Source organism: Pogona vitticeps, chromosome 3 (assembly GCF_051106095.1).
Source record: "Pogona vitticeps strain Pit_001003342236 chromosome 3, PviZW2.1, whole genome shotgun sequence".
NCBI classification, from domain to species: domain Eukaryota; kingdom Metazoa; phylum Chordata; class Lepidosauria; order Squamata; family Agamidae; genus Pogona; species Pogona vitticeps.
In genome coordinates this window covers 129,074,605-129,088,422 of record NC_135785.1, presented here as the reverse complement: position 1 = coordinate 129,088,422, position 13,818 = coordinate 129,074,605, and the positions used below count along the sequence as shown (strand labels likewise).

Here is a 13,818-nt window from a genome sequence, read left to right as displayed (position 1 = left end):
TACAAATAAAAGGATATCTGCCAAGTTGTTGTCTACATTTCCCTTGAATGTTTCTAGTGTTAGAGCACTCACAACCTCTCAAGGTAATTGGTTCCATTAGTTCTTTGTCCCTGACAGGAAGAACATTCATACACCCCCCTCCTAGGTGGCATTAGAGGAGGCAGAGCAGAAACTGAAATGGCTGAGCACAGGGCATGAAGGAAGAAATCAGAATGTGTGTGATAGCTGGAGGATCAGGGCTCAAGGCAAGAGGACAGGGGACTGACCGACCACCTGCTTTGTCTCCAGCAGTGCTTGGCATCTCTCTAGCTTTCCAGGAACCTTGGCTCTTGGAGCCTTGCTTTGTCTCTTAATGTGTTTTAGCCAGCTTCCTTCCTGGCGGTGTCTCAGAACAGACTTCTCCTCCCCTGATTATAGACCAGTCTTCAGCATCCTGCCCGAGTTCTTCCTCCTTGGAGTCTTCCTGTTTGCCTTTTATCTCTAGTACAGCAACACCCCTCTCCCCAGCTGTGCCTGCAAAGGTGGTGTTGGCATTCTCCCCTGCTTCACCCCAGGATTCAGATGTAACACTTTGAGAAAGCATGCCTGCTGGGTCTGACAGAGTGGCTTGCCCACTATGTTGGCCAGCTGCAACTGGGGCAGGCTCACACCTATTCAGAGGGTTGCTAAAAACTCATCTCTAATTTGTCTAAGTAATTAGACATGGAGGACAGGTTGATCAATCAAGGCGAGCAACAGCAGATGTTGGGTGTCTCCAACTTTCTGAGAACTCCCATAAATAAATGTCTGGGCAAAATTGATACTACAATGCTAGATAAGATGGTAACAAGGATTTACTGATTTTACAACTCAACAAAAATTATCTCATATTTTCAATCTCCAAGAAAATATAAAGACCCATTTAATTGATCTTAGAGATTTTACTCAAAACATGACAAAGTCTGAATTCAATACAAACTGTTTTGTTTGTTTGTTTGTTTGTTCCTTCAATGGCCCAATGGCTGCCAGCACCTGGATTTAGGGAGCCTAATGTATTTTGTCAAGTTCTCTGTGTCTGTCATGGTTAAGATCGTGATTATCAAAACTGCAAGTAGCCACCACAAGTATGATTAAAAGTGAGAGGTGTGTAAAGGACGCAAGAAAGGGAAGAGAAGGAATCCTTTGGTGTAAAGAACTATCCAACGCATATAACTAAAAGAATTAAAGTCATGGATTAAGAAGGAGCCTATCATAACTGAGACACGGAGAATGAGGACAGAGGAAGCTGCCTTTTCCTGGGTTAGACCATACATTCATCTAGCCCACTGGTTCTCAACCTTGGGTCCCCCAGATGTTCTTGGACTATAACTCCCAGAAAATCTAGTGTTGAAGGCTTCTGGGAGTTTTAGTCCAAGAAAATATTGCGAACCCAATATTGGGAACTATTTATCCTAAAGAGCCTCATAGCTCCAAAACTGTGCTCACAGCCTGGGATTCAATCCCAGATAACTAGCATGAGGTTCACTCAGCATTCCATCCTTCCAGGGTCAGTAAAATGAGAATCCAGCTTGCTGGGAAAGGGCAATGTGTTGCCTGCCTAATTAACTTTTAAACTGCCCAGTGAGTGCTTTAAGGACTATAAGGCAGTATATAAGCAGAACACTTTGCTTTATCTAGCCCAATATTACTGTACAGACTTGTAATGGGTCTTCAGTGTAAATTCTTTCCCTCTCCTGCCCAGAGTGGTCACAGACTAAACTTGGGTTCTTCTGCCCATACAAAGGGAAAAGGTAGGGGAAAAAGATTTTAGTGCAAATATTCTCTGTTGACTACAAACACAAGAGAAAAACAGCAATATTTATTATTGGCAAGGATGATTTTTTTTACAATGCACATAAAGTATATTCAAAGTACTTTTATCTTTACCAATGTTGTGATATCATGAAACAAAGGCCACTGTCACACAAGAGAAATGTCCCCCTCCTTTCTCATGTATTCTGCTTCCTGTGTAGTTGCACATTGTGGTCAGGTGGCATATAGTGGTTTAGACATTTTTGAACTATTCTGCTTTTTTGTGGTGAATTAGATGTGATATGTTCATCTACACTCTGCAAGTGGGACATATCCCCTTTCTTTTCCTGTGCTTTTCTCTGCCCCTTTTCTTTTCTTTTTTAAATTTTGTGTGGGTACATCACTGTCTTGGCAAAATGTCCTTGCTGGTCATATACTGACCTGGGCCATTTCTTCCTCTTTCCAAGCTTCATTGCCCTCTATGGAAGAGAACCTACAGCACACTGTAGTGGTGGTCAGAAGACAGTAGGGAGACTGATGCTCCATATTTGACAGAAGTATACCAACATTCCTGTTTGAAAAGTAAAGGGGAGTTGAATGACAGCAGGTGAGGGAGGTGCAACCACACGCCAGAGGCATAGGAAATGAATCAGTTTTGGAGCACACATTAAATGGGATGTTGGTTGTACTGTGTGATGAATCACAGAACAAATATTGTGTTTGCCCCCCAGTGGGCTGTATTTGATGCAGAGATAACACAGAGGAAGAACAAAAGAATTGACTTTGTGTCATCTGAACTCCCCTAAAAGGTCAAAATTCATGAGAAGTAACTCCAAAGCATTTTGCTAGTGTGACTGCAGTCACAAAGAATACAAAATACATACTAGAGAATTCCTGCTCAGTGAATTTCCCTAGTGCTCTTTAATTAATTCTATTGTTGTGGGTAAATGTAGGTAGTTTATACTTGAGTACAAGGGATTTAAAAAAACCATCCTCTTTTTTTGACCAGATAACATTACTAACCTTTGGTGCCGAATATCATAAAAGGCAAATTTGCATATATTGACTTTTGGCTAAAATGGTCTCAGACCTAATTCATAAGGTGTGACTTCAGTCGATTGATTGAATCACTCAGTTAAGACCATTGGCCATTTCCTAGGACAAGTTTCCTAGTTGGAATTGAACTGCGAAACTGACATAAATTAATGAAACATGACCCCAGTGAGATATAAACATTAAGGAAGAGTGACCAATGTTGCCACTTTTGGTTCAACACAGGTGAATTTCTTTTACTGTTGCCAGGTTTGTACATTTGTCAAACATACACATCTTTGGACGCATCTGAAAAGCCTGCAGACAAAATTGCATATTATTTAACAGTGCACAAAAACTTACTTTTGGGTAGTGGATGCCTATGCACAAAAATGAACACCTTTGCATATATATGGAAACCAATGCATGTACAGACTTCAAGGTGGCAATTAGAGAACCTTGATTTGCTCAGCTCCTTAACCACTAGTCTGTGTCTGTTGCCATGAAACCAAGATAAATATTAGGAGGAAACCTTCTTAGCACCTCCAGTTAGTTAGTTATTGTAATTGTATTGTGCATTTCCTCAAACTTAAGAAATATGACTATCTACCTCCCCACTTTATTTATACTACAGTCCTACATGGTGGGATAGATCAGAGAATGAGTTAATGACTGTGATGCACCGTACCCCCTAAAGGACCACTGGGCATTCAGCCAGAGAGTTTGACCAGCACTTATCTACCACCTTTGCACTGGGGCAAGACCTTAGACCTCAGCAGTATGTAGCATACTGTATTTTCTGGCGTATAAGACTACTTTTTTGCCCTGAAAAACATGCCTCCAAGTGGGGGAGTAGTCTTATACGCCAGGTGCACTTCAGTTGGTATAGACATAGCTGCCCATAATGGCCTTCCGATGCCTGCCCACCTCATTCTACATACTGTCCAGTATCACGCGGTATCCAGTGCGGCCGTGGCAAGCATCATCAGCAAGACAGGGGTGCCAGCCTTTTCGATGTGACCAGCCAATTTTGCTTGGTGGGAAGCAGCGGCACTCCGGCCCGCCCCTTGTCTACGCAGAGCTCACACATGCACACTTGTGCACTAGTGCCGGTCACAGGGAGATGCAGGGGCAGGCCGGAGGCACTGTGGTCACGCTGTGGCCATACAATGGTGACAATGAATAGCACCTTTTATTTGGTGTGTGGAAGGTGTGCAGAAGAGGGTGTAGTCTTATATGGCCAGTATATAACAAACTCTATATTTTGAGTGGAAATGTAGGGGGGTCGTCTTATACACCCAGTCATCTTATACGCCGGCAAATACGGGTAAGTCCTTTGAACAAGTCTGACCTAAAAAGAACACTTTGCATTTACTTAGTACTTTGCAAGTACAGGCACATGGGCTTTGTGATTCCTTAGAACTCACAACAGCTCAGTTGGGTGGAACTCTTAAATGACAGCTAGTTTGTGGCCCTCTCCACTCTTGGATTTATCCAGACCCTGCTGTTCAAGAGACCAGACCTTTGGTAAGAGATTTTAATAATTAATTTTCATTAGAGAAATAGAGTTTCATTAGAAATCAGTTTATCTTGCATAAGCATCAGCATTAAGAACATATTCAAAGATCATTGCAGTTAAATAAGGTAAGTATTTCCCATTTAAAATAATAAACACTAAAAAAGCTAACCAAAAAAGCTAAGCTAAAGTAGGGTAAGCTATGGTGGGCTAGTCCCCCTCTTCTTTCTCCTTTATTTACATCCTTTCTCTTTCATAGAACAGAAAACCACACGAACCACATGAGTCTACATCAATCATCATCGAGCCCTTTCACATAACCCATCATCCATTTTCTACCTTCCCAAACTCCTCCCTTCTGCATGGTCTTTCTGGCTGTTAACCAATTCACTTTTTAGAGGTTATACTACCTCTTTCCTTCCCTTATTCCCATGAGTGTCATTTATCTCTTCTGTAACAAGCATGGAATGTCTCCCAGGGCCTCTTCATTTGGCCTTCAAGATATCTGGATCTTGGCTGTAACGATCTCAGAAAAACACTCTCATGGCACTTAGAAAAACACATTCCAAAGTCCCTTAAATCATCTCCACACAGAACCTATCTGACTCCATTTTATATTTCTCTGACTACATATTCCATCATCATGACACACTTTTGACCACATATCCCATCATGATGACAATGACTAGTCCAAAATCATCAATAATGTTGCCCAGAATGTTCATAGCATATATTTAAAACCAAATTAGTCTCCAGTGGGGGTTGTCAGTATCTCTCTCTCTCTCTCTCTCTCTCTCTCTCTCTCTCTCTCTCACACACACACACACACACACACACACACACACACACACACTTCAATGAGGTAGAAAGAGATATTCAGCCACCAAAAACCCACAAACAATACTCCAAACAACAACTTGTCTTAAAGCATGTGAGAAAATATGTTCCTCTGTCACTGATTTAAATGGTTCCGATAGAAGGTGGTTTAACATCAAAGTGTTAGGCAATTGCTGTTTTCAGAATACATGAAGGATATCGAGTTTGGGAATTTATACATAACATTAACTTCTCTTCTGTCCAAAAGATGACATGTTTTAACATTACACATGCATGTGCTTTGATACTTAATCATATTTAGAAGAAAAGTTATCAATTATTTTGATTTGTGTTGGTCTCCTCATTCTATATTACTGCTGCCACTGTTATACTCCAGTGGAATGCTGGTCAGATTTTTCTGTCTGCTTTAGAAAAGAGACATTGCTTCTAAGTTACAGGAAATCTTTATAGAAAAGATCTTCCTCCCCTTTCGATGAGGGGAAAAATCTCCAGATTTCTATCTTTCAGTGAAGGAAAATGTGTTTACCCATGGGTTACTCAGAGGGGATCATCTGATCATTCAGGCCCACTAGCTTTTGTGCCAGGCTAGGTTAGGTCCAGAAGGCCACTGCAGTAATGGTTGGGAAAGCCTCCCGAGGGTCCATGCCTTCCTTAGCACATTCTGGGTCTCCCACTTGCAGGTGCTCAAGAAACAAACACACACAGCTCTTAAGTGCAACCCAACCCTGCATAGAACTTAAAGTAACCCAACATGCTTCAAGATGTCCAAGCACCCTCAGACACTGGAAAAAGTACTTTCAATCCCTCCTCACAGCTGTCTGAATAAACCACAGGTTGAATAAAATTTGTTCCATTAAAAGGACAAAGCCTAAGATATAAAATTCCATTATCTCAGCAGCGAGTATAAAAAACATCATTTGGTAGCATAAGTAGATCTTACAGAGCACAAAGCCTGATGAAATAGTCCCCACAGAAAATAAAGAAAATCTGGCTCTAAGCAATACTTACAGGCAGATATAGAATTCTTCATAGTACATAGTATGAGCATAAACATGAGCTTGCTGAGTCCTGGTGATGATCCAAGATGGAGAGCGAGAAAAAGGTAACTAACCATCTCCCTTAAATCCCATCAGTCTGCAGTTCACTGCTGTAAAGATCCCCCAATAAGGGAGCAGCTTTTAATTGATTTTAGCAATGTCAGCCAAGGCCAATTAACCAAATTCCAGATGCAACTGCTACTAGTAAACAAAACTCCATTTCACCCATATCAAGGTCAGGACGTTCCCTCTAACTTACCTGTCTCGGGATGGCATGCCAGGATTACAGTTCTCCAAAGCACTCATGCCTGGGTAACTCATCAAGAGCATTTTACAGACTTTATCATCAAAGGGATGTTAACCCTATTACCACTTTGCATTGCCACCCCACTGCAGAATAATGATGCAAGACACAAAGTGATGGAGTAAACCAGGGCCACATTTTATTAATTCCAACAAGAGAAATGAGCCTGTCATAGTGCAGAATGAGTATAATTGGGTCTCACCAGACTCCTTTCTCATGGAAATGGGTAAGTCACCTGCCCTGAGTTTGCAGGGTCCTATAGACAGCAGAACCCTGGCTGGCCTTGCTCTGACCACCCCCAGGCCTCAAGCCCCTGGTTCTATTGGTGGCCCTCAGTCCAGGTGTGACTCTGTGCATCCTCCCCCCCATGCTGTAATTCCACAATCTGTAGTGCTGGGATGTTGGATGAGCTATAACCTTAACTTGTGTTCTCACAGAGACTCGCCAATGCAACTTTATTCTGCACTACTCGCCAGCGTGACCGAATTAATAACCACCATTTAACAGCCTCACATTTTGAGCAGTGTAGGATAGGCAAAAAAATCAATCCCCACAGCTACCGGCCTATTAAGCAGCAGGTCAAGAATTCCAATCCAGCTCCTAAAGGCAACTAGTAGAATTCACACTGGCTACAGGGTGGGCAGGTGGGTTTCTGACAGGGTTTGGATAAACCTGGAAAATTGTTAAATGCAGTTCAGTACAAGATGTAAGTATTTACAAGGACCAGCACTGTAAAGGAGACCCAAGCATGAGTAAAAACAGCTGTATTGGAATGTGCCAGAAGGGTGAATATGATTGGCTAACTCTAGTATATAGCTAGAGAACTAGAACACAACATTGTGGGTTGCTGTTGGGTTGTCGTGAAGTGCTGTAGCTGTGGAGCCAAGCCTGAGAGTTCAGAGGAAGCCGTACCTACGTGCTTGGAGAGTGGAACTCTGGCTGAACGGACTGACTATATGGTATATGACTATTTACTGGACTGTGACACTGATTTAAGGCTCTGTGACTGTGAAACTGCCGTGTATAGAACAAGGACTGAAGCTGTAAATATCTGTAAATATTCTGAAGTGCTGCTGGTAGGTGCCCCGCCAGATAGGTTAAAGGGCCATCTCCCTACCTTAGACGGGATCACACGCCCCCTAAAGGATAGGGTCCGCAGCTTGGGGGTGCTCCTTGACCCCAGTCTGACCTTGGAAGCCCAGGTGGACTCGGTGTCCAGGGGTGCCTTCTTACAGCTGCGGAGAATATATCAACTTCGCCCTTACCTGGATGAGCGGAGCCTGGCAGCAGTCACTCATGCACTGGTAACAACCAGACTGGATTACTGCAATGCGCTATACGTGGGGCAACCTTTGAAGACGGTCCGACGACTGCAACTGGCACAGAACCGGGCTGCGCGGCTGGTAAGTGGTGCCGCCGCACAGACTCATATCACGCCGGTTCTGAAAAATTTACACTGGCTGCCGGTTGCTGCTCGGGCCCAATTCAAAGTGCTTACTTTGACATATAAAGCCCTAAACGGCTTAGGACCTGGTTACCTAAAGGACCGCCTTCTTCCATATGTGCCTGCCCGTCCTCTAAGATCAGGCCAGGAGGCCCTTCTGAAGGTGCCATCCCTGAAAGAGGTGAGGGGGATGGCATGTCGGAATAGGGCCTTCTCGGTTGTTGCCCCCCAACTTTGGAACACCCTCCCTAGAGAGATCCGCCTGGCTCCGACACTCTTGGCCTTTCGGCACCAGGCAAAGACCTTTCTGTTCACCCAGCATTTTAATTAATTAATTTTAATGTTTTAATGTTTTAAGAAATATTTTAATATATGGTATTTTATACGGTCTCTTGAAATGTTTTTAGGTTTTAATGTTGTACGCCGCCCAGAAGCCACTGGCAATGGTGCCCCTAAAAAATATTGTAAATAAATAAATAAATAAATATAAACCAAGTATTTCTGCTACAAGAGTGTTTGCTGACTGTGTCTGCACTTCACTGGGAACTCTGCTGGTTATCACCACCTGGGAAAATCCTGGTAAAATTCTGCTAACTCTGTCAGTTTCAAGCCTCGAAAAAGGCCGAAATGGGGAAGGAGTGCCCTTTTAAATGGGAGCTCACTCCTCCTCCCCTCCAGATTGCATTTGTGAGACCCAGTAGTCTCACATTATTCTGAATGGGGAGACAAAGAAGCTCTGCAGTGAAGAGAGCTCACCGGCAGAGCAACCAGATGTTGCTAACTTCATGTCGACACCATAAGCCATAATTCCTTCACACTTTCCTTCTAGGAGTCCCAGCTCAGAGGATCATTTATATTGATTTGATTACGGTATCAACACAAAGCTGTGAACTGTAGAAAAAAGTGGAGTAGCAGTTGGACCAGTTAGTTTAGCCATTACTCAAGTGTAGAACAAAATCCTATTTTTTAAATATTCTTTTCATTTGAGTAAATTCCCATGTTTGCAGTCTGATGAATTCCCTTTCCTTCTATCCTCAATCAGTCTGCCAGCCAGGCAGGAGATTTTACTCCTCAAAAGGAGTGAATCAAGAAATGACAGTACAATAAAAAGAGAAAACTATAGCTACATATGACATCCACTGCTTACCTGTCAAGCAAATTGCTCAGACACAAATATGCACGTAATGTCGTGAAAGGTATGAGGAAATTGTCAAAGGAATAGCCATGACTTTCACTTGAAGCATCTGAGAAACTACAGAAGTAAACTATTAATCATGGTATAAAACAATACACAAAAATCTAGCATTTAGTGAGATAGTACAGCAAATGAAGTCTTGCACTCTGGAAATTCCTTCCAGGTGAAATTAAAAAGTAGTGGAGGGGAGGAGGCCCAAAACATAATATGTAGAAATTTCCAGGGGGGTAGCCATATTTTCTGCTTTTCTTAAGCCATTTTGAAGAAGGCCAGTTTTATTTGTGAAAACCTTTCATTGTTTGTAGCCCACGGCTTCCAGTGCAAACATCTGAAGAAGTGGATTACAGTCCACAAAAGCTCACACCAAATATCAATTGTCAGTCTTTGAGATGCCACAACAAAACATATCATAAAGAAACAAATCAAAACAAAAATAAAAAATAAAATAGACAAAAATGTTATGGCACTTAAAAACTGACTGCTGTATTTTAATGTGAGCTTTTATGTACATAGCGTACTTTGTCAGACATAAGAATAAAGATTAGATTAGACATCCTTCAGTCTCAAGAGACTATGGTAACGTGCTCTGAACAGAGAACTTGGAACAGCATCTAGTGTGGCTGAGAAGGCCACTTCGAGAGTGACAATTCCTTCCATACTGAAGACAAATACAATCTGTCCCCTGTCCAGCTCCCTGATTTTGCTGGTTTCGGGACTGCCTCTTTGCCTCCACCTCCTGGACAAGTGTCTCTTCAAAATGCAAGAAGACAAGATGCATCACCTGCCTCTAGGCTGAACACTCCGATGTCAAGGTTTCTCATCTGTTGAGGTCCATTCCTAAGATCTTCAGATCTAATTTTCCATACAAGAGATCCTATGGAATCCAACCATCAGGCATTCTCACAACACGCCCAAGTCAATGTAGAAGTCACTGTTTCAGTAATGTATATATGCTAAAATTTGCAGCTCGTTCTAGGACTACTCTATTTGGAACTTTTTCCTGCCAGGTGATACCAAAAATCCGTCGGAAGCAACACATATGGAAGGTGTTGAGCTTCCTCTCCTGCAGTGAGTCCTGGACAAAGGTCCAGGACTCACTGCAGTACAGAAGTGTGCTCAGGACACAGGCTCTATAGACCTGGATCTTAGTATATGCCATCAGCTTCTTATTGAACCATACTCTCTTTGTGAGTCTAGAGAACATGGTAGCTGCTTTGCCAATGCGTTTATCCAGCTCATCATCTAGAGAGAGTGTGTCAGAGATTGTTGAGCCAAGGTACACAAAGTCATGAACAACCTCCAATTCTTGTGTGGAGATGGTAATAGAGGGAGGTGAGTCCACACCCTGGCCCATGACTTGTGTTTTCTTCAGGCTGATTGTTAGTCCAAAATCTTGGCAGGCCTTGCTAAAATGATTCATGAGTTGTTGGAGGTCTTCAGCAGAATGGGCAACAACAGCTGCATCATCAGTGAAGAGGAAGTCCCGCATGCATTTCACTTGGACTTAGGTCTTCGCTCAGAATCTAGAGAGACTAAAGAGCATTCTATCTGATCTAGTCCAGAGATAAAAACCTTCTGTTGCAGTTCCATAGGCGTGCTTCAGCATGACAGCAAAAAAGATCCCATACAGGGTCGGTGCCAGGACACAACCTTGTTTCACTCCACTCCGGATATCAAAGGGCTCTGATGTTGAGCCAACAAAAACTAAAGTGCCCTTCATTTCCTCATGAAAGGACCTGATGATATTAAGTTGAGGTGGACATCCAATATTGGGAAGTATTTTAAAAAGGCCATCCCTGCTAACCAGATCAAAGGCCTTTGTGAGATCTATGAAGGCCACAAAGAGCGGCTGTTGTTGTTCCCTGCATTTCTCCTCCAACTGTTGGAGGGAAAATATCATGTCAGTAGTGGATCTATTAGCTCAAAATCCACACTGTGATTCTGGATAGACTCTGTCTGCAAGCACCTGAAATCTCTTCAGCACAACATGGGCAAGCAGCTTCCCTACAACGCTGAGAAGAGAGATGCCACAGTAGTTTTGCAGTCACCCCTGTCTCCTTTGTTCTTATACAACACCTTGCCTCCAGCAAAGACAAAAGATTTCATACAGCTTGGTGGTGATGATGTCTTTACAGCACTTCAGCAGGGAAGTTTTCCTTCCCTGGAGCCTTGCCGGAGTTGAGGGAATCCAAGGCCGCTTTTATTTCTGATAAAGTTGGTTCGCTGTCCAACTCTTCCAAGACAGGCAGGCACTCAATGTTATTTAGTCCCTCTTCAGTTACTACATTCCCTCTGGACTATAGCTCAGAGTAGTGCTGCACCCAGCATTCCATCTGCTATGCTCAGTCCTGGATGATCACACCTGTAGCAAATTTAAAAAGAGCAGATTTATTTTGTATTGGACCTAAAGCCTGCTTGATACCATGATACATTCCCTTGACGTTACCTGTGTCACTGCTATCTGTATCTGAGAGCAGAGCTGAAGCCAATAATCATTGGAACATCTCCTGGCAGTCCGTTGAACTTTATTACGAGCAACTGGAAGAGCCTAGATGTTGTACTCTCTAGGACAGGCTTTGTATGCTACTAGAGCTCTCTTATTCTCGATGGCTGGCATCAACTTCTCTAAATGGGCTTTGAACCAGTTGGCCGTCTTTTTGGTCTTCTTGCCAAATGTGGACAAGGCGGTGTTATAAACAGTGTTCTTAAAATGTTCCCATCGTTCAGGTGCATTTGCATCAACTGGGCCTGGAAGGGTTTCCTCAAGCGCTTGGGCAAATTCCTCTACTTTTCTTTGATCACAAGTCTTTCTCATGTCAATACATGGTCTTCCTTCCTTTTTCGTGTAATACAATCTCTTTGTTTGCAGTTTTACTCTACTACACATCAAGGAGCGATCAGTATTGCAATCAGCACTCTGATAACTGCATGTGATCGTAATACTAGGAAGGTTAGAGCGTCTAGTGAGGATCAAATCGAGCTGATGCCAATGCTTGGATCTTGGATGTCTCCAGGAAACTGTGTTGAAGCTTTGTATTAAGAACGTATTGCTGACACAAAGACCATAATAACAGCAAAACTCCAGCAAGCATTGGCCAGTTTCGTTCATCTTCCCACTGCCAAAATGGCCTAAACAAGTGGGCCAAGAATTGTGATCAGCACCAACTCTAGCATTAAAGTCTGCGAGAATGAACAGTGGCTCTCTCTCGGGGATTCTTTTCATGGGAGCTGCCAAATTGGCATAGAATTTGTCTTTGACTTCTTTTGTAGATGACAGTGTTGGTGCATATGCACTAATGAGGGTGACTGGTTCAGCTGATGAGTGGTGCTGCAGAAACAAGATTCTTTCACTTCCCAAATTAGGTAGAACAACAGATCTCATCAAAGTATTTCTGACCGCAAAGCCAACACCATATTCCCTGGTCTCATTCAATGGTTTCCCCTGCCCGAAGAATGAGATTTTTTTTCCCTTTGACAGATCCCAGGTCTGGCTATCTCATCTCTGGCAGGACAACAATGTCCATCTCTAGCCTACTCAGAAACAAACTATATGATGAATATTTATACATAGCCCCCAAATAAGGAGACTGTGGGTGATTAGTAGGCCAACTATACATCCTTGCTCAGACTAATTTGGGTACCACTTTGAAAATTACGATTCATTCACACTGGTTCCTAATATGTGATACCCATGCTTTGATATAGAGTTTCAGTGGATTCTAACTACAGACTGCATTGCTCATAGTGGAAGTAATTTTTTAAAAAAAAAACTTTAGTATTCTCAATTATTTATCTGAAAATGACTCCTTACATTCACTCTTCCATTTATAGGTGTGCAGCCTATAGAGAATTCAGAATTCCACCTTGACACCTCTCTTCAGCATTGCAAGCTGTGCATGTCAAGATTCATTTTGCTCTCTAGTTGTTAAAGGCATGATATAGGGTAAGAAGCAGGCTGCTTTCTTTTTACATCTAAAATTTATTCTTCAGTTAAGAACAAGAACATCATTAATTGTCCTCTGTGTGTCAACTTCCATATAAACCTATCCGACAATTAAGATCTAACCAGGGGGCCCTCCTGAAAGAGCCATCCCTCAACGAGGTAAGATGGATGGCTTGTAGACAAAGAGCCTTTTCAGCAGCTGCCCCCAGACTATAGAACACCATCCCAAGGGAAATTTGTCTGATGTCAACGTTGATGACATTTCAGCACCAGGTCAAATCCTTCCTGTTCCAGATGATTTTTAACTGAAATAATATCAACTGTGGGTCCTGATGGCAATTTTTAGCATACTGCATTTTTAATTGTATTTAAATTGTTTTACCTTTTTATCTTTTTATTGCATCTGAATTGTTGTAAGCCACCCAGACACCTTTGGGTAGTGTGGGTGGCATATAAGTTAAATAAAGAAATAAAGAAACTCTCAGGAAGTTTGATAGCCTTAGCAAAACTTTCAACTCTCTGACATTCCTAAGAAATAAACATTTGTTCAATTACTTCAAGCATAACTACAAATGCAGAATTCTGCACCTCAGGCAACTCCCACATTTATATGTTGTGGTGCAAACAGAATCTGAAGTCACTTCATGTCACTAGATACAGTATCATTATTTACAGATGCTCCTGATTTTGGATATCCTAGAGGTTTGATGTACTGGTACAGAAGGCTCTTTCAATTTTGG

At 42.4% G+C, this 13,818-nt stretch overlaps 1 long non-coding RNA gene across 1 annotated transcript in view; it reads right to left on the bottom strand.

The window, feature by feature from the left end:
* Positions 1 to 6,237, bottom strand: part of LOC144588252 (uncharacterized) — a 34,963-nt gene extending 28,726 nt beyond the window's left edge. Inside the window, exon 1 of the long non-coding RNA XR_013543706.1 lies at positions 6,164 to 6,237. This is a non-coding gene — a long non-coding RNA (uncharacterized LOC144588252). The remainder of the gene's footprint in view (positions 1 to 6,163) is intronic.
* Positions 6,238 to 13,818: the final 7,581 nt, after the last annotated feature.